Below are 20543 nucleotides of genomic sequence, written 5' to 3'. Positions count from 1 at the left end.
AGAAATTATTTCTAAACCTGAATGTACATCAGAACCAGAATGTTTTATTAAAAATAATGAGTTCTGGGCCTCATCCCAGGAAAGCTTAACTAGCCATGAAAATCAGCAGTTTTAAAGTCAGTATTTTTTAAAAGATTCCGATATGATCATTATTTGCAGTCAAATTTGAAGATCCTTAATTGATATCCTTTAAATTATCCCAGTCAGCTTTCGAATGGTTTATTTCAAAGTGAAAGAACTTCTTAGATGCAAAATCAATGCATCATCCAGTTCAGAACAAATGCTCCTACACAGAAGCCCAAGTATACCTGCTCTCTGAACCTCCGAACAGCATGTGAGCTCAGACGTGGGTTCCATGTTGAGTATTTTTCTGATTCCCTACTGTTTTGATGAATGCAAGATTAAGCAGGCAGTGGACCTCCCGCCCACAGAGACCGTTTTGAAAAAAATGGACTCTGATTGCAAAGCTTCCACTTGGAGTCCAGTCCTCGCAGGAGAAACCTTTCTAGATGAGAGAGCAGCCAGCTCCTTTCCTGAGATTTATATGCCTCTTCCGCCTGAGCTTTTATACACAGTTAGAAGAGACAGCAAGCCTGGCAACTCTCCTCTCATGCATTTTCCAAAATATGTGGCAAACATCTGATAAGCTCAGAGAGGCTCCGTTCGCTATTATTAGGCTGGCTCTTCAGTGAGTACATGTGAAGCTGAAGCCTACAAAGAGCCCACAGGCCCTGTGGACGGGTTTGGAGCATCTGCAGTCGTGAATTATTGAACGGCCCAGAGCGTTGTGACCACGACACCAGCCCTTACAATGCCTTTGGAAAATTACATTATTATGATTCATCGTGAAAATATATTATTTATGGGAAATTTTTAAGGGTCTTTTGGAAAGTATCAAGTATACAGCTTTCAGTGCAGTGAAAATAAAGTTCTTATGTGATTTTTCCAGACAAAAAGCAAAGCAAAGACATAGTTCTACTATTCGAGCAGTATCTATTTATTTAAATTTTATAGGGATAATACAAGTTTGCTAGCACACCTTTCAACTCCATGAGCTAAGTCACTATTACTGCTTTTATGTACTCTTAGGGTAGCAGATCACGTAACCTTAACCAGTTAGTTGTGATAGTTAAAATATATATTGAGTGGTCAGATATATATTGAGTGGTCTAGTGTCTTGCCAGGTACTGAATTTATTTATTTACTTTCAAAATAAAAATAAATGTACATTTTCCTTGTTATGACATACACAGTCATGTTCATTGTTTTTAAAAAATAGACAAGATAGGAGAAAAGGGAAAAAATAACCCCATCAGAATTTCACACATGCATCGTCCGTCCGTCCACAGTCACATTTCAAAAATCACACTTCCTTCCAGATGTTTATGTATACGTGCACATACACACAGAGACAGAGACAGACAGAGAGACAGAGAGAGGATTGGGCCATTTCATACAATTTTTCTTCATATAATAACAACAATATGGAAAACAATATGGAAATTTTGTCAGTAGATACAGACCTGCATAGTCATTTATATAAATATAGAGAATGTCCTCATATGATTGCTCTACAATTTATTTAATATACCCTTTTACTGTTGAACACTTAAAATGCTTCTAATTTATTGCGCTCAAAAATGCATTAATACATATTAATACTTACTGTACATATGTCTTTGCATATTTGTATGCTTATTTCCTCAAGATAAATTTCTAAAAGGAAAACTACTGGCCCAAATTTCCCCACAGACATCACGGCTAACCTTCAAAACTGTGCTCTTTAGCCCCATGTCACACATGAAGGAAACGAGGAGAATTAGCCTGCGCAAGACCACAGGGCCATTAAAAATCTGAATTCAGATGAGGATTAGTCAAGGTGGTTGCTGATCTCATCTAACTGGTGCTTTAAAAACGTATTAAACTCAGACTGACTCTTGATACAATCAAGAGGTTAATTCCAAGTCCTCCTGGCCTTTGAGGTAATTATTTCCAAATAATAAATCTCAAGACCCATGCCTTATGTAATGGGAAGCCAGAACCCCAACAAGATTTCAGAGGCATATCAAGCACCTTATAGTCTTCTGATTGTCTCGTGTTCCACGGTTGAACTCTACAGAATTCTTGTTTCGGCTCTTCCAGTTGCTACTCTTTTTTGGTATCAATTCTAACCAGAAATGGACCCTTACTCCCATTCTCTCAAACCCCATCAATACGAGATTGTTGCATGTAACTCAGTTCACCAAAGGTAGGGTATTAACACAGGGGAAGGATAGAACAGCTAGAACAACAAATAATGTTAAGATTAAATATTATCCAGTTCTTATTTTAAAACTCCTTTGCTCTTGCCAGTTTGGGGGATTTCTTACCATCCATCGACCCCCATTAACTCCATCCTGAGATGTGGTCAACTTCTCCCCAGCGAATCTGGCTGAAAATTAGAATTGCTGGAGAGGCTTTATCAACATGTTGTAGTCCAAGCCCCACCCAGGCCATGTAAATGAGAATCTTGGGCGAGTGGAACCAGGGAATGAGTATTTTTCAGCTCCCCTTGTTATTTCAACCTTGTTATAACTGGGTTGACAATCACTCTTTCAGACCCTAGTCCAGTCTTCCTCTTTCAGTTCCTGGGTCCCCAGTCCTCTGGCCTACTAGCCAAAACCTGCAAACTAGTATTTCTTGCTTTTGCAGAGCAAGGTGTTTCTTTTTTCATATCATTCATCATCTTCTTTTTCTTAACCTCTCTGCACAATGCCCTAAGGCAAGACCTTTCCATACTAAAAAAGGTGATTTCCTAAATAAAAGTGAAGTTCTCTCCTAAGGGAAAATCTGCTGTTTTTTGAGTGCTGGGCCAAACGTCAGCACTCTCCAGCGATGGAAGTTTTTCCTTTCCTCACTCATCTCTGTAATAACCTTTAACACATTTAGTAACAAATAGGCATTTCTACCCTCTAGCGAACTCCATGTTTGTGGCATCCATGGTAAAATACATAAATAGACTATTAAGTTGGTAAAGCCCAAATAATCAGCCAGGGAGTCCTCTCCTAATGGCCATAGGGTTGTGGGCCTTGGCTTAATCATAGGATTTAGGCGGCAATGGATGAAAATCAGGATGTGGCCGTTGAACCAGTGCATGCCTTTTGTCACAGGACGCATTCCGCTCACCATCTAAACTGTGAGTGCTGCCCCCTCTCCATGAATTGCTGGCAAGTGTCCACTGTATACTTTCCAAAGTTGCTATGCGTCTGTCTAGTTCATTCATTTACCTCCAAATTTGTTAACATTTATGGCACTTTTGTGTCATAAAAGTGTCACATTATGGCACTTTTAAATAAATGAGAATTCATAGCTAATATGTTTCTTATTGTAAATTATACATTCCTAGAAGTTAAGCAAATGTCTGCGACTCACTCTCAATTTATAATATTCTACAGTGCAAGGACACTATCTTTGAAAAAAAGTTTAATTAGGTGCTTGTATAACATAACAAACCTTTCCTGGTGCAGTTATGGCCTGGAACTCTGACACAAGCAGCCATCCCTGAAAGACAGGTCGAGTGGATTGTTTCCATCTTTTCCCTGGTGACGCCTGCCTGCCTGCCTTGCCTGTAAAACAACAAAGGAGAAATCGAGAGGAAGTTCAAAACTGGCTCCTTCCAAGCAGAATACACACCGAGTGGGGCAAAAGTAGGTTTACAGCTGTGAGTATGCAAAACACAGAGCTTATTCTTGTATTATTATTTATTAATTACTGTATTACTTTCCACACAAACAAGTGTAAACCTACTTTTGTCCCACCCTGTACATAAATGAAGCAACTCGTCCGGTCAAGAGTCATAATCAGAATTTGCATCATGATTAAAAATTCACGTTTAAGGACTGGTCTCCTTCGAGTGGGTTCTATGTAAATCTTAATGGAAAGACACATCAGCCTTTCTTCTTTCTGACATTTCATTTACTTCGCTACCTGCCTTCCTTTCTTGAGAGTTTGGGACTTTCCCTGTAGAAAGTCACAGGACCTGTGACTGTTAGGAGAAGCGACATTGCTCTGTATCACCCACACAGAGACAAAGTCTGCTTTTGTGTGAGATCTCCAAGGCGAACTGCTTTTCCCAGTCATTTCACAGACTGTGTTCTGTTTATTTTGCAGAAGTTCATCCCATCCTCCACAATCTCATTTAAAAAATACACTGCAATGTCCGTTGTGTGCTAATTGTTTGTGAATGGCTCTGTTTCAAAGGGTGGCTCTGCTGTCTTAAATTACCTATTAATTTTTTTTTTTAAGAGAAAGGATGTAAAACTGACAGAAATGATCAATTGAAAAGCTGGGTTCTGAGATAAAGGAAAAATAGAAGATGCAAATTCATATCTAAAACATCTAAGCAAGGAGTCAATCCTAATAAATTGTTGATGGTTAGTGGAGTGCATTAGGTGATTCTGTTTTTACTTATTTCATACCCAAATGGAGTTAGGGCATGCCAGTGTTCAATCTCTGCAAAATGATACATGTGAGAGAAGTAGAATGTTTGTTAATATCTTGCTTCCAAGTAACATTTTTCAAAATTGGTTTTTCTTTATGTTTAAAGATTTAATTTTTCCTGTGATATGATGAAATTTATTTGTATGGAAAGGAAATAAGTTTTTCTGAGGCATTTCCCCTTTTTATGCTTTTAAAATCTGGTGTTCACATTGCAGAGAGTAAGAAAGGGAATGCAGAAATAATTAAAATAGAGAGTGACTAGTGGGTCTTCTAAGTCAGTGAAAGTGGAATTCTCAGAACTCTAAGGATAAGGCATGAGTTAAAATGATCTTTTAGTAAAATCTCTTTATTTCTACTCAATATAAAATTAAGGAATTATCAGAAACTACCCTTCCATGTTTCTCAGTTCTTTGTCTATGAACTTATTTGCCTCAATTTCTCCTGCTCTCCTTATTTTTAATTCTTTTCATTGTATGGCCCAAACTGGAAATGCCACTTGTCTTTAGGGGACAAAAATACAGGAGTGTCTACAATGGAGGTCTATGAACAGAGCTGGTCACAGCTTTCCTTCTTTCAGATATGTCTTCACATTTAACGTTCAAGACAACCGACAATGATGACATAGAATTAGACTTTTTCTATTCTCATTTGGTGTAATAACAGATACCTAATAGATATTATAGTGAAGTTATGCAATCTACAGATGACCAGGTACTTATTTTATTGCTTCATCAGAAACCACATTACTTCTCTTATAGAACTGGCACGCCCTATGCTTTGTACCACACTCTCTTAGTGACAGTCTTATCGAGTCCCGATGTTCCTAGATGAAGGAGGCATTATCTCGGGACAGATTGCCTGGCATGCCCAGAGCTGCTGCTGGGACTATGTACGCATCTCCTAACCTTGAGAAGGCCTCTGCTGAAACTCCAGTCAAGCTCTCCCAGCAGTGGGAGAACACAAGGAAATGGAACAAGCACCCTTCTTGGGCAGGGAAGGGAATAAAAGAGTACAGACACTTGTACCAGATGCCTTTAAGCGTATAATTTTACCTAAAAAAGAACACAGAGTAAATGGGACCTATAGACTTAACCTGAACAATTAGGATATTTAAATGTTACTTTTGTTTACCTAAAGAAAAAGATCTTTTAAATAATCAATGGTATTCATAAAGTGTTATCAGTTCTTTCCAGGACAACTCAAGTCAACCAAAATAAAATAAAATAAAATTACACCAAGTTCCTCTCCTTCGTCTGCACATATTTGAAACAGTTCCATTTTTTAATGACAACTTTTCATTTCAAAAGTAACTCAAATCAGTTTTGAGAATGTTTGAGACAGGTTTTCCTTCTCCGCTTTCTTTCAGTCTCTTTCTTTTCTACCTCTTGTATGCATCGTCTCCCAGCAAATACTCCTGAACTCCTTGAAGAGAATTAGCAGGCACACAAAAAGGAAAGCCAGGTGTCATCACAGCAACTCAGAGAAGGTCCACATTGGAAAACGCACATCTATGACCAGAGAAAAATCCAGTTAGGGAGGCATTCCCAGTGACCTCTCCCAGCCACAACTAATATATACAAGTAATACTGTATTTTTATAGTAAATACTGTATTTTACAGTAATACTGTATTAAAATGGAAAATATCTTTCATCAGTTGTTGGAGGTGGTTGTTTTTTATTATTTTGGTAGCAGTATTAATTTTCCCTTAGTTGACAAATCTGTCTACATTTCCATGTGTAAAATCAAGTTTGAGTGAGCCCCAGATGCATTTGTAAAGCATTCATTTTTCCAACCTGCAGCTTCCTGATGCTGCAGTGGGTAGAAATATAAATAGCCAAGAGATAGAATGTGCCTGATAATAAGAGAGCCCATGGAAAGTTTCTTCTAGTCATAATGTTTCTACTGCTCATCCTTTAAAGGGCTTGCTTTCTGTGCTTAGACTAGGGAAATGAGCCAAAGAGTAAGGGTGATCACTTACTTTGCTCTTATCAGTCCTTTTGATGTTGGCCCCTACTCCTTAGCTCCAAAAATAATTGCAGCTGAGAGTGGCAACATATTTATCACTATAGTATAAAAAAACCCCTAATGAACAATAACCAGACAGACAGATACATACACACATAGAACTATTTATAGATATATGTGGAGAGAGACACAGAGGGGGAGAGAGAGAGAGCAGTTTATATTTTCATATTCCAGGACAAATTCTCTTCTAACCTCTTCTGATTCCATGAACAGATGTATTCTCATAGAGTCCATATGAATGTAATATTAATAGTAACAGTACTGAGAATATAAAACTTGTGAACTTCATACAAATTTGATGCTACAACTATGAGAGGTAAGAGAGAAGAAGACAATTCACAGTGAATCAAGTGCTTAGACTTAATACCTAAGTGGTTGTTGTGCAAGTTTATAATATCTGCATCTTGCTTTAAAAAAAATGACTTCAGTGGCCAAAGTAATATTTGGCCTAGTCTAAAGGAGCCATTATTAGATATTATTAGCATATGCAGAGTTAAAGAAAGATTGAGTAGTGATTCTGTTACCTGATAGGTTTTCTCCCACTTCCCTTCCATTTCAGCCTTTATGTGCTCAGAGGTGAGTAAGGGTCTTGATCGTAGACGACCTTGATAGATTTAGTTGGCTCAATGAAACTGCAATTAGTCTTTACCTTCTTGGACATTCATGATTTTCCAACTGAAATAAATGAAAATCATAATAATTAACATACATAATCATCACAGTCTCTTATCATTTCCCACTTTTCCATTTTATGGACTACAAAGCATTTAAACGTGCCTAAGGTTGTTTAAACAGCAAAGTAATACCTCGAATTAGGTGTTTGCTGAGGTGAAGAGACTGAGTAGCCCTGACCCAATGCCTGAAGCTTTTTCAGTTCGCGCAATGTCAGTCATCAGGGTTGTGGCAAAGCCATTTCGGTAGCCAGAGGCCAATGTCAACAAGGACCTGGAGTGCAAATATTTTTCTGTGTTCTTCCTACTTGTATTGCTATGCTTGTTAGTGGGATTGTAAATAATGAATTTGTGCTCTGAAAATGGATTCCACTATGTGACCTGGGACAAGTATATTTACCTTAATACCTTCATTTGCAAAATGGGCAAAATAAAATCATCTTCGTAATTGGGTTTGTGTAGAAGTTATGTAAGATGGATTAGCTCACTGACTGGCACATCATAAGCTTTTAATACAAGTTATCATCATAATCATTACATTATTCTCTTGATTAATGATCACCGAGCAATTTCTTAGTTCTCTGATTGGACTATTCTCTTATGATCCAATCCTGTAAGGACAAGTCTAAAGATAGAGTGACTTATATTGCCCCGTCTCCACTGTCATTTGATATACTGCTCATTCTTTACTTGCATAGCACAAGCTTAAATCAATAATTACCACCCAATTATACCTAATGCACCTGCTTTGAAAATGTAATCACAGCAAAGACAATTTACCAGGATAGTGATTGCAAGATTGTTTATAATAGATAAAAAGCCATAATTAACAAATGATCTAAATGATCATCAATAGAAAATTAAAGGAACTATGGTTCAGTCTCAGGATAGGATACAATATGTTTAATAAGAATAAAGATGCTCTGTACACTTGAAAAAAACACCATGAAATATTTAATAAAAAGTGTGTTAGAAGAGTATGTATGCTGTAATGCTATTGATATTTTAAATTAAATAGATTGAGATACATTATACATAGCATGTGCGTGCATACGCACCTAATTATGCGATTAGCCCATCATGGAAAGATGATCTCTGAAGTGTGAGCATGTAGAGTTAGCTCATTCTTTGACATTGTATTTGCTATTTTATTATTTGCACTGCATTATCTGCGGGGACGGTGCTTTGGAAGTTGTAGCTCTTAAGAATCATTATTCTCACAGCCACATATGGAAGGAAAAATAATTCTCATAAATGTAATCCACCCCCTTTTGGGTTTCAAGATGCCTCTATTTTCTATTTAATTTCTTTCTCTAAAGGTCTGAGTTATCAAATCCTCAAAAGAAAAATTAATTTAACAGAAAAGATAAGGTACAAAGCAAGAGAAAAGAATGTATATAAAGGCTATAAACAGGATTTTACAAAGGCAAATAAAAGCTATGACTAGACTTTAGTTATGACTAGAAAGATTTCTAAGCTGTAGTGGTAGTTTTGGCTTTTTTAAAATCCTCATGGAAGAATAAAGCTAGTCAATCTGCACTACCCACCTCAGGCCCCATGAGCACCAACTAAACAAGCAACAGATAAGAAAGCAGAATTCTAGTGCCTCCTTTTTATTTATTTTTGTTTTATTGAATTGATTGGGGTGACATTGGTTAATAAAAGCATACAGGTTCCAAGTGTACAACTCAATAAACATTATCTGCACACTGCATCCTGTGCTCACCACCCAAAGTTAAGTCCCTTTTTGTCCCTATTTATCCCCCCTTTGCCCACTTCCACCTCCCCCACCTCATCTTTCCCTCTGGCTGTCACCATACTCTGTGTTTTCCATGTCACACATATATTTTTTTTGCTTAATCCCTTTAACTTTTTCCTCCCAGCCTCCCAAATTCCTCCCCTCTGGCATCTGTCAGTCTTTTCTATGTATCTATGCTTCTGTTTCTATTTTGTTTAAATTATTTTGTTGATTAGATTCCACATGTAAGTGAGAGTCCTATGGTATCTGTCTTTCTCCTGCTGGCTTATTTCACTTAGCATAATGATTTCCAGGTCCATCCCTGCTGTCGCAAAAGGTAAGCTCTTCTTTTTTATGGCCCAGTAGTATCCCATTGTGTGAATGTCCCACAGCTTTTTATCTGCTCACCTGCTGATGGGCACTTGGGCTGTTCCCAGATCGTGGCTATTGTAAATAATGCTGCAGTGAACATAAGGGTGCATATGTTCTTTCAAGTTAGGGTTTTGGGTTTCTTTAGGTATATTCCAGAAATGGGATCTCTGGGTCAAAAGGCAGAATGAAGGTGAAACAAAGAGCTTCCCAGACAAAAAAATGTTAAAGGAGTTCATTACCACCAGCAGGTAATGTGAACGATGTTAAAGGGCCCGCTTTAAGGTGAAGAAAGAATAAGAGAAATAGAGGAGAGAGAAACAATGGATAGGAAAACATGGCCCGTGTGTCTGCTGTCTGCAAGGAGCCCGCCTGAGAACAAAAGGTGCGCACAGACTGAGAGAGAAGGGCGGGAAAAATTCCTATGCCAATGGAAACCAAAAAGAAGCTGGGGTAGCAATACTCAAGTCTGACAAAATAGACTTCAAAGCAAAGGCCATAGCAAGAGACAAGGAGGGACACTGCGTAATGATGAAGGGATAGATCCAAAAGAAGCTATCACCTTTGTAAACGTTTATGCTCCCAGCCTAGGAGCGCTTACAGATAGAAAGCAGATCCTGGTGGGCACCACGGGAGAGACTGACCGCAGGGCGGTCATGGCAGGGGATTTCACCCCCACTCACATCAGTGGGCAGGTTTCCCAGACAGAAATCCACAAGGCAACAGTGGCCTTAAGTGACATACTACATCACATGGGCTTAATTGATAGTGCCTCCTTTTTAAATTTTTCAGCCCTATGTAAAATTTTAAGTTAAACTCAACTTTGCTAGGAGGCTTCATAGATTAACTCAATCCAAGGAATCATTACACAGTTATTTTGAAATCTGTACATTTACTGTTATTTGTACATTATTTTAAATAAAAAGTTTTCACTATGAATGTTATTACATGACAGTTCACAACCACTGAAATTGTGATTTTTTTAAAAAAAAATTCAAGAAAAATATTACATTTTTTCAAATAGTGTAAGAGCCAGTATAGCCCTGGCTGGGGGGCTCGGGTGGTTGGAGCTGCACCAAAGGGTTGTGGGTTCAATTTAGGTGTCATTACTGTAATATTTCAGAAACTCGGCCTTTGGCAGAAATATTTTTGCTAGCTTACAGGAAGCATGCGTATAGCTTTCTTTTCTTGAGGGAGCAAGAAAAGCTTATAGATTGGACAACTAAGGACAGAAGATGTCAACAGCAACAACGATTTCAAAGGCAAACAGTACTTGAACCAAGGCTCTCTATTCTTTAATGTCAATTCACCCCCAGCTATATACACACCCTTTTCCCACTAAATAAATCAAGCCTGTTCCTTGTGCTGTCAGATCTTCCTTGGCTCTACCTAGCAAGGTCAGAGCCCAGGTGCCCAACTCTGAGTCTCACTGTTAAACAGATACTTCTACTTTGTGCTTTTGATCTCAGGAAAAGGTGTTCTACAAATGTGCTGTATCGCCGTTAAATACCAACTTTCCTTTCCTATATTTTGATCACTGACATTTAAATGGTCCCTAATTAGGATTTGCTTAAAATACCACTGGCTGAATTTCTACCAGAACATATTTTGAAACTGGCAAATATTGACAACGCTTTTAGAGACGTTTAGCAAACGCCCACAAAATAGGGAAAACATCATTTCTTTTATAGCCATTTTGACAATGCAATTATTTTACGGAAAAGTTGGTGGTATTGGGCTAAAAGTTCTAGCTCATGCTGGACTAGAATTGGTAAAAAAAATTAAAAATTAAAAAAATCAAGAGTTGTTTTCTATTCAAAAGTTTTCAGTTGCCTTTTTTGACCCAATAAATAAGAATTGCTACAAAATGGCTAGTTCTCATTTCAGAATGAATTCTCTTATGCAAAAAGTGATTCTGGGCATCATTTCATTTTCCTGTGAAGCAGGAGACTTTATTAGCAGAGATCTGTTTTTCTGGTGGTGGAGTGGTTGCTGGTTTTAAGATAATTGACATTTACTACATTAATGCTATGTAATCTTCTTTTAATCTCAAAAGTTGTCAAGAAGTGAAATTTGTGCCATTGTATCATGCATTCGGAAGAAAGTGTGTGTGTGTATCTGTGTGTGTGTGCCTGCATACACTCATGCACATGTGTGCACAGCAGAGATGCAAGAGAGAAACTAGAAATGACTTCATACTTCTTTAAAGGGACTTTGCCCATATGTGCGTGTTTTTACTCTCTATACTCTATTGTGCCTAATATCCTCAATTCAAAGGAAAGCTATGGGTGTACATCAAGCTGTAGTGACCCAGAAGGTGGAGATATTGATATACATAAATGAAAGGAAAAATGTGATTTAGCACAGAGAACAGAGCCAATGGTCCACTTCTTAGATTAGTGGCAATGTTCTTGTCTTCTATCAATGTCTCTTTGGTGACTGTTCCGTTTTAAGTAAAGAACTGTGCTGATCAGATCACAAAAGTGAAATCTGTCCAATTGGCACTGAGATGTCTTGGCGGCCAGGCCAGAGGGAAGATGAGAAGATTGTGGCTGGCAGTTAGTATACTTGCTTAATGCCATGACACTCACCTGGAAAACAGAAGGCTACATGGCCGTACTAATAACCCACGAGAGGCATTATTCTGGAGGAATAATTATGCTTGTGTTTTAAGTCTATCTATAGCTTTCTCAGATTTGGTCATCCATCTCCTTGGCACAGCAGAAGTGTAGTCCATTGTCATAATGTGGTACCTATTTTAAACAAGAAAAAGAAATTAATATTTATCCAGCATTAATTGTGTGCCACATATGTACTTGTCATGAGACATGCATTACCCCATGGTGACAAGAAAATAATGGTCCTGCAAAGATGTCCTCGCCCTGTCCTCATCACCAGAACCTGGGAATATATTAATTTGCATGGCAAAGTGGATTTTACAGATGTGATTAAGGACTTTGAGATGGAGAGATTATCTTGGATTATGTGGATGAGTCCATTCCAATCCTGAGTCTTTACAAGTGCAGAATCCTTTCTGGCTGGTTAGAGAGCCAGAGAGATGAACCCATGAGAGGGACTCTTACTACCCTTGTTGGGTTTGAAAACGGACAGAGGAGGTCATGAGCCAAGGAATGTGGGCAGACTTCAGAAACTTGAAAAAGTAAGGAAATAGACCTACAGAAAGAATGCAGCTCTGCCAACATTTAGATTTTATACCCCAGTGGATTTCATGTCAGAATTAAATTTGGATCATTACTATGTCAATAAAAGTGTTATAAAAATTAGTTATTATTTCTAAATACCAGAATATAATTATAAGGAGATTAGACACAAATTGATTTAAGCTGAATTTACAAATGCAAATTCATTCACATTGCAGGTTAATACTTTGTTCTTCTCTGCAACTTTCTTGCTTGACTTGAATATTCTATTGACTTGCTATAGCTGTTAGGGGTCTTTTTTGCTGTGCCAGGATTTACTAGCAAAGTTTCTAAAACATTGCTGTTTATCCCAGAAAATCTGCATGCACTATATCACATAAAATTTTAATTGAAATGTTTGTTCTATAATAAACAATGTAGCCTGGCATTGTTCTATCTGCTTATGTAACAGTATCTCAATTGATTATACTCATTCATTGTTAATCAGCTTCTTACTAAAGGGTAAGAGTTTCTATAATATTCTTAGCAAATAAAATAATGGAATATAGAGAAACTTAAGAGGCTCTGAAGTATCTACCATATTCCCAGACCAGCTACTTTAGTATTTAAGTATAAACTCAGTCTATTATTGGATGCTGGGCTCTCCCCTTAAAAACAAAGGGAAACCTGCCAACCTGCTAAGAGCACTGGTATCGTCAGCAGGAGGGAAACCCACCAGAATAACAACACAGTTCAGGCCAGGAGCTTGGTAAGCTTTTTGGAGAACATGTTTGAGAAAGTTTCTATTTTCCTTCCACAGATTTTTTTTTAATGTATCAAAGGTATGTGAGGACTTTAAATGTAATCCTTAGCAATCCCCAGCTTGTCTTTAATAATTGCAAAACTACTTGCAAGTTTAGAGTTGACCACGTAAAGGTTGGTTATTTTCATTTTCATTTTGAGGTCGTAGATAGTATTCCACAAACTTCTCTTGTCTTATGGTCTGCAAAATACCAATTCCAGATTTTCCGTTTGGTACTTGCATGTCTTTCTGGAGCTGTAATGGATACCTTTTGTCCCAGGTGAAAAGCAACAAGAAAAATACACCAAGGCCTGGAATTCTAATGCTTACTGAAGCACTGGATCGGACATTAACAATTTAAGAGACAGACAGGTTGAATTTAGTTTTGGAAGACAATCAGACGTGGGTGTGGGTCTGTAAAACATATTCCTGGAAGAAAAAAAATACAAAAGTCCTGGATGGTTGAGACCACCTGGGCACATATGCTGGTTTGGGTTGTAATTCTCCATGTAACACTCTGCATGGGACACCCCCTACCCACCCTGTTCTGTGCATTTGCTTGAAATTAATTGGAAATCTTTAACTAAGTGATTCAATAAATAGGGTGCCAAAATGTTTCAGCTTTTCAAGCTTTAGTGAATTGCAGTTATTGGAAATAAACCAAAAGCGAACATATTGAAATATATTTCTACAAAAACAAGGAGGAATAGAACAAATGAAAAGCAGAGAGAGAACATATAAAATTTAGTATCAAAATTATGTAATTGTGCTCTGTGATATCTTGATTTTGGGAAAAAAAATCTTTGAATAGAGCTTATAGTTTTAATTGGATTCATATCTATTTTGAGAAGGCCTCTAATTTTGCGGTGACTAAATTTGGCTAAATAGTCAAGTGAATCATAAATAAGTAAAAATCATTTGATGAGTTTTGATTTGTAAACATATTTGTTTTAAAAAAAAGTACTTTGAACGGAGGTAAAATGATAGTACTTGTGAAAATATTTGAGTTAAAATATTTATGCATATTAATAAAAAGTTGAATTGAGAATACTCTTCAGAGATATTGCAGGTTTGGTTCCAGACCACTGCAATAAAGCAAGCTCTATTCAGAGATTTTTCCCAAAGCCAAGATATTACAGGGCACAGTTATGTAATTTCAATACTAAATTTTACATGTTCTCTCTCTGTTTGATTTGCTCCTTCCCTGCCTGTTTTTGTAGAAATATATTTCAATAGGTTCACTTTTGGTTTATTTCCAATAACTGCAATTCACTAAAGCTTGAAAAGTTGAAAAATGTTGGTACTATATTCACTGAATCCTTTACATAAAGATTTCCAATTAATTTCAAAGCCAATACAACCAAAATTTGTTTTATTTTTAAAAATTAGCAATAGCATCTATGATAATTGTCAAATATATTACCTTTTACTAAACGAAGTTTTGAAGCATGAGTTGGATGCTATGAATTTGATGAAAAAATTTGAATTATTTTTGGAATTAGTTCATTTCCTTTTCAAACCAGGTGACAATGATAAGATACTGACATTGTTTAATGCTGCTAAGTTCTTCTGCTAGTGGAACTAACATGCGAACATTTTTCATACATGTATAAGAAAACTTGAAATTAAAAATTAATGAAATGTGTAAGAAAAATTACTTGATCTAAATTAAAAATAATATATAGTAATATGAAAGTGTACTTTCTGCAGCTCCATGTGTGAAATTACCGTTTTTGTAAACTCTTCTTAAAACAATCATTGGCTTTTGAAGTACATGCTGATGCTTACTCAGCAGATTTGTTTCTTGTTTGTATACGTCCAGTGGCATCACCACAGCCGTCACAGAGAATGGTAAATGTTGACAAATAATTTGTGCAATGTAACATTAATCATCAACTTGAGAAATGAAAATGTAGTACTTAATTTTTTTTCACATGCATTTTCATTTTTTGAGCTCATTGTTGTTTAAAGAATATCTTTCAAAAAGACAAAAAGCAAATAATATAGATTTACACAGAACTACTATACTAAGGGATTTCAGACTGCCCCCATGTACTCTGTGGCTGAAGTACTTAGCCTCTCTTTTCTGTACATATTTCACATACACGTAACCTATAATTTTCCATATTTTCCACTGATCCTACGAAGTGGTTGCCTGGTGGCCTTGTGCATCCTGCAGCCAGGCACTCGGGCCCCAGTGCAACTGGCTGTAGCGTCAGGTAGCTGGCAGAAGCAGCAGAGTTGAGCACTTTCTCCCATTATCACCCAAAACCGGAAAGATGCACCTCACCCGAGCTTTCTCGGTCAACACATGCTGGCTAATACGTAAAAGAGAAATGTTTGATTAATTCTGGAAAAGTTTGGAGTAGCAGAGATGGGTTATCACTGGTCTTCTTTAAGGTTTAATGACCTGTTCAAGTAAGAAGTTTATTTACTATACATGCATCTCAACACTATGAGACCATTGCAAAAGCTAAACATTTAAAGTCAAAGAATAATAAATTCCTCCTGACTTATTTTAATGCAGCTACTAATAATAACTTACTATTTTTAAAAAAATGTAATGAATGTAAAATTAAACAGATACTTGGGGGTGGGGGGGAAAATGAACTAGATCTATTACATGCAAAATAGGATGTATGATCTTTCTAGCTCATAACCAGTATTCTACAACATTTGGTAAACCCAAATTTAAAAATAATAATAATAATACTTCTTCTCATCCTTTGAAGCCAAGAAACACTTAAACCCCAAATCTTGGAGTATCTAGCCTGTCTGGAAACTTGTATTGGCTCCTGGGGTGGAGTCTAAGCATCCTCCAGGGGGGCGTCGCTTATCCCCCAGCAACGGGCCCAGTCATTCCATCTCTGTGGGCAAGACGCTGTCGGTCACAGTGTCTCAATAATGACAGTCTACTGGCCATTGTGCTAGTGCTTGAAGCCATCACGCCACGTAACAAGTCGACAGATATTCCGTGTGCTTATTTGAACTACTTTTCTCTCCACGCAGCTGGAGTGAAAAGTTGAGTGGCCTGGGGCATGTGGGTTAAATGTCTATCAGGGGGGCTTTGGTTGCTTTCTCACTTAGGATAATTATCCTCTCTTGAGATATCTTCTCACAAACGACTAGGAGCCTGACAATAGCCTGAAAATAGCACAAACCCCGACTCTCTGACGCGATGCTTTCCCTCGGTGCTCCTTGCTGGTGAATGAGCTCGTCCCTCTTCTCACTGGGCGGTAGTGAGAGCTACGTATGAGCTGTGGTGTGGAAGTAACCTAAACTAGCCTTTGAGGCGGCCTTGCCTCCAGACTTGCTCAGGATGGCTTGGCATTGGTAACAGTGCTCTCCGTGGGGTCCAGCCTAGCTCTTTGCATCCATCTTCCAGGGGCAATTGAGGTAAAAATCTCATCTTGTCCTTAGGTATGATTTTGTTTTCATTTCCTTCCCTAAAGAATGTGTGACTAGAGTTGATTGGTTAAAAACCGAATACAAATATTTCTGTGTCTCTTAGCCAAATATCTTTGCTAGCCACCAACATACTCAATACCTTTAGAGAAAATATAATTCTGAACATGTGTCAGATGAATAGACTTTGCATATTATCGAAGATCAATAGTCCAAATCCCTTAAGAAGGTGTTGAGCTCTTCATGCTCTGGCTCCGCCCTGTACCCTTCAGTGCAGTGGACATTAACCTCATATGGCTATTTTAGCACTGGAAGGGTGGCTAGTTCAAACTGTGATGTGCTGTAAATGTAACATACACTCGATTTTGGAAACAATATTTTTAAAGGTAAAATATCTCATTTATGTGAGTTGATATTATGTATATGAATTATAAGTTGAAATAATAATTTAGAAATATTGGCTTGTCAAATATATTATAAAATTAATTTCACTTGTTTCTTTTTATTTGTTTAAATCTAGCTACTAGAAAATGTAGAGTTACACCCGGGGCTAATAGTTCATTTCTATTGCACACCACTGGCCTAGATCTTGCCTCTCAACCTGAAGCCTTGTTCTTTTTACTGTCCTGGCTGTAGATTTTTGCTTCAGCACTTTGTAAATAGAGTGTTCTGAATACATCACACTGCCTGCACAGCCATGCTTCACAAATGTTCTTCCTCTCCACGTCTACCTCACGATACCTGATAGAACAAAGATGATTCTGACACTCAATAGATTAATAGCTAAAAGGCATTTGTATGCCACTCTTCTGCAAAGCCATATCTGTTCTCCAAGATAGTTAACTGTGCTAATTCTATGCCTTATGCCTACATATAGTAATGGATTTATGACACTATATTGTAATTATTATTTACATGTGTCTACTTACTTGCCAACAAACTCCTTGAGGTCTGGGATCATGACATATATAATGAACACAGTACATAGATTTCAATGAATGTTTCATGAACTGAATCAAATAATAGCCTAATATATCCTGTTAATTATAATTAATTAATATTAGCACATGTTATGTCAACATTACATTAAAACAAACTGATATTGAGAACTTATGGATACTGAAGTAATTGAAATAATGAATTCTAAAAAATAATTTAGAAACTGAAATTGAAGATGGTTATCAATAATCAATATCATGTACTAAAGTTGCTTTTATATAAAAAGCAAAATTACTTAAAAGCAAAAAAAATATTTTCTGAAAGTTAATCATTACTAGCAATGATTGAGCCCTTAGTATGTGTGTGGCACTGTGTGAAGCACTCTTTATATGCTGTTTCGTTCAGTTTCCATAAGCTATTATCATGTCAGTTTTAGAGATGAGAAAACCCAAAGGTTAAATGACTTGTCCAAAGTCACCCATAAATGGGGTCAATCTGGGATTGAACACAGGTACTCTCACTTCAGAGCTCTTGAACTTCACAAACTTTTGGAGGTAAATTATAATACGTGTGGCTCCAACGTGTTTAAAGACCAATAGAAATGGAGTATTTTACAACATCCACATAGATAGATCTATTTTCCTTCATTCGAGCTAGGTTCTCTGTCCTCAGACTGGTTAAGAGGTTTACAGCATCACAGGCGTCACTGGGCCAGTCCTTTGCAGTGAGGATGGAAGAACATAGAGCAGTCTCAGCTGCATTCTCCAGGAGAGTATCGGGCCAGGATAGAAACAGGGAGACTGGCAGAGAGGAAATGGGGAGGCTGTCTTTAAAAACAATACACACCTCATAGAATAGCTCTCGGCTTTGCTTTGAACTGAAAATCTAAAACCACCGGTGAGCATTTTTATCTTCACTCTCCCATGCTATTTTTGGTCTGTATCTATTGTTCCTGGATTATTGAATACTTTCCTCACTGAGCTCTCTTTTCGTGCTATTCCAAAGCAATCTGAAAAGCATTGTCAGATTAATATTTCAAAAGGCTGTTTTGCATAAGTCAGTTGCTTAGCTCTAAAGTCCTTAGAGGTTCAGTACTATCTAGAATAGGGTTCAAGGTCCAACTGACCCTTCTGGCTTCCATAAGTATCTAATGCATCTTTTCAGTACTCAGCTACACTCCCGCCTTCCTCCACATATATGTATGTACATGTACTTGCAGCCTCTGCTCTGAGGATACGAGTGTCAACAGCCCCCCAAACCTGTCACCCACATTCATAGAGCTCTGCTTTTATTCATACTATTCTTTCAGCCTAAAATGTTCTCCTCCCACTCTTCATCTATACAAAGCTTATTTCTTCTTATAGTTGCAATTCAAGTCCTACTGTTTGCCTCATCATTTCAGATACAACATAGATCTTTCCTGCCCTGTACCTAAACACCAGGCTGTCTTATTGTTATTATATTCGCATTGCCTTGTATTTATATTCCATATACATATACTTACTCCTCTCAAAATGAGCAGCTTTTTCAGACACAGGTCATTGACTATACATCTTATATATTATTTAATACCTGATATAGATCTGTATGTATAATCAGAGCTAGTACACCTTTATTCTATTAATAAAACCCATTGTTGATTAGTTATTTCTCAAATTACCAGTTATAGAATGTATTAATCTATTGCAGTGCCAAGCAAATTCTTGGAGGATGCCAAAACTTATTAACCATGTTCTTATCATCTTGGTACAGATTGGTAGTAAAATGGTGAGAACTTTCTCTGCTCTGTGAGATAAACGTGAGGAAGGCTATAAGACTACGCTATAAGAAAGGTGTTCCGGATGCACAACCAGTAAAGCTGGGGAAGACTTAAGTCAAACTAACTAGAATAATGAATGTTGTACGTACTATGTGCTTTTGGGTTACTTGACCCACCCCAACTTAGTCGCACCTGATCTAGAATCCGCCCTCAGTACTTTATTGTATCAGCATCTTTTACCACCCCGTTGGCATTGCAGCGAGACAGGCTGCTGCCTCCCGTTGAGGAAAGAGAGAATTTATTTTGACATTTGCTCTCCCACTGGTCTATATTGTTATAAAGGTAACCAGGTAATAAAGAGATAATATGATTCAGACTGTTTTCAGTAGAAGTGTGGTTTTCTGAACCAAAGTGAAAGCTTTATAATGTTAACATTTAAAAAGTACAGAAAGGATGTTAGTATTATATAGTGAAGAAAACAGAACTTCTGAAAAGAAAGGAATTAAAACTAAAAATTAACTAATAAAAATATTTATATTAGAAAAATCCAGGCAAAGGTTTTTATACTTTCATGTTAGTTCAAATCTGTATTTCAGGAATGAGGGAAAGACGTTTTTGGTTTTTGTTTTTCATATGGCAAAAAAACCCTCACACAACCAAAATGGCCTAAAGACTATAACTGAACATACAAAGACGCATATATTTAGACACTGGCAAGATTGGAAGAAAAATTGGAAGTAGTTAAAGATATGGCCTTGCATTATAAATTATATGGATCCAACTTCCATGGATCCCTCGCCCAGTGCCCTCTTAATGTCTACCCCTTGCCACCCTGGTCCCATTCACAATTAAACATAGATTATATAAATGATAGGCACCTACGTCCAACCTGTCAGTCTTATAGATGAGTTTTTGAGCAATTTCTACAACATAGGTGGCCATGGATATGTAGACAGATGTTTTTGGTCTCTGAAATCAATGGTTACACATTCATGCACCCAAAATTATCCTCTCATTTAGAGGTCACAGGTGAGTCCCAGACTCTCCATTCCCATCGTTGTCTTCCTTCCTGGGCCTGTCTCCCCCAGACCTCCGCACAGGCACAGGAGGTGGACCTTTCTACTCTCCTCGATGCCCTCTCTTCTCTCTTTCTGCTCAAGTGTTTGTGTTTTCTCTTTATTGCTTTGCTTCTATTTCCTTGCATCGAATAGCAAG

At 37.4% G+C, this 20543-nt stretch overlaps 1 long non-coding RNA gene across 1 annotated transcript in view; it reads right to left on the bottom strand.

Annotated features, from left to right (window-relative positions):
• Positions 1–978: 978 nt before the first annotated feature.
• LOC308566145 overlaps positions 979–20543 on the bottom strand; it is a 49476-nt gene continuing 29911 nt past the window's right edge. Inside the window, exons 2-5 of the long non-coding RNA XR_014000132.1 lie at positions 11875–12036; positions 7030–7180; positions 5862–5987; positions 979–3605 (exon numbers count right to left, since the gene is read on the bottom strand). This is a non-coding gene — a long non-coding RNA (uncharacterized lncRNA). The remainder of the gene's footprint in view (positions 3606–5861; positions 5988–7029; positions 7181–11874; positions 12037–20543) is intronic.

The sequence above is a fragment of the Miniopterus schreibersii genome (genome assembly GCF_964146895.1).
Source record: "Miniopterus schreibersii genome assembly, chromosome: 13".
NCBI classification, from domain to species: domain Eukaryota; kingdom Metazoa; phylum Chordata; class Mammalia; order Chiroptera; family Miniopteridae; genus Miniopterus; species Miniopterus schreibersii.
Note: the sequence above shows the minus strand (reverse complement) of the source record. Positions and strands in the feature narration are given on the sequence as shown.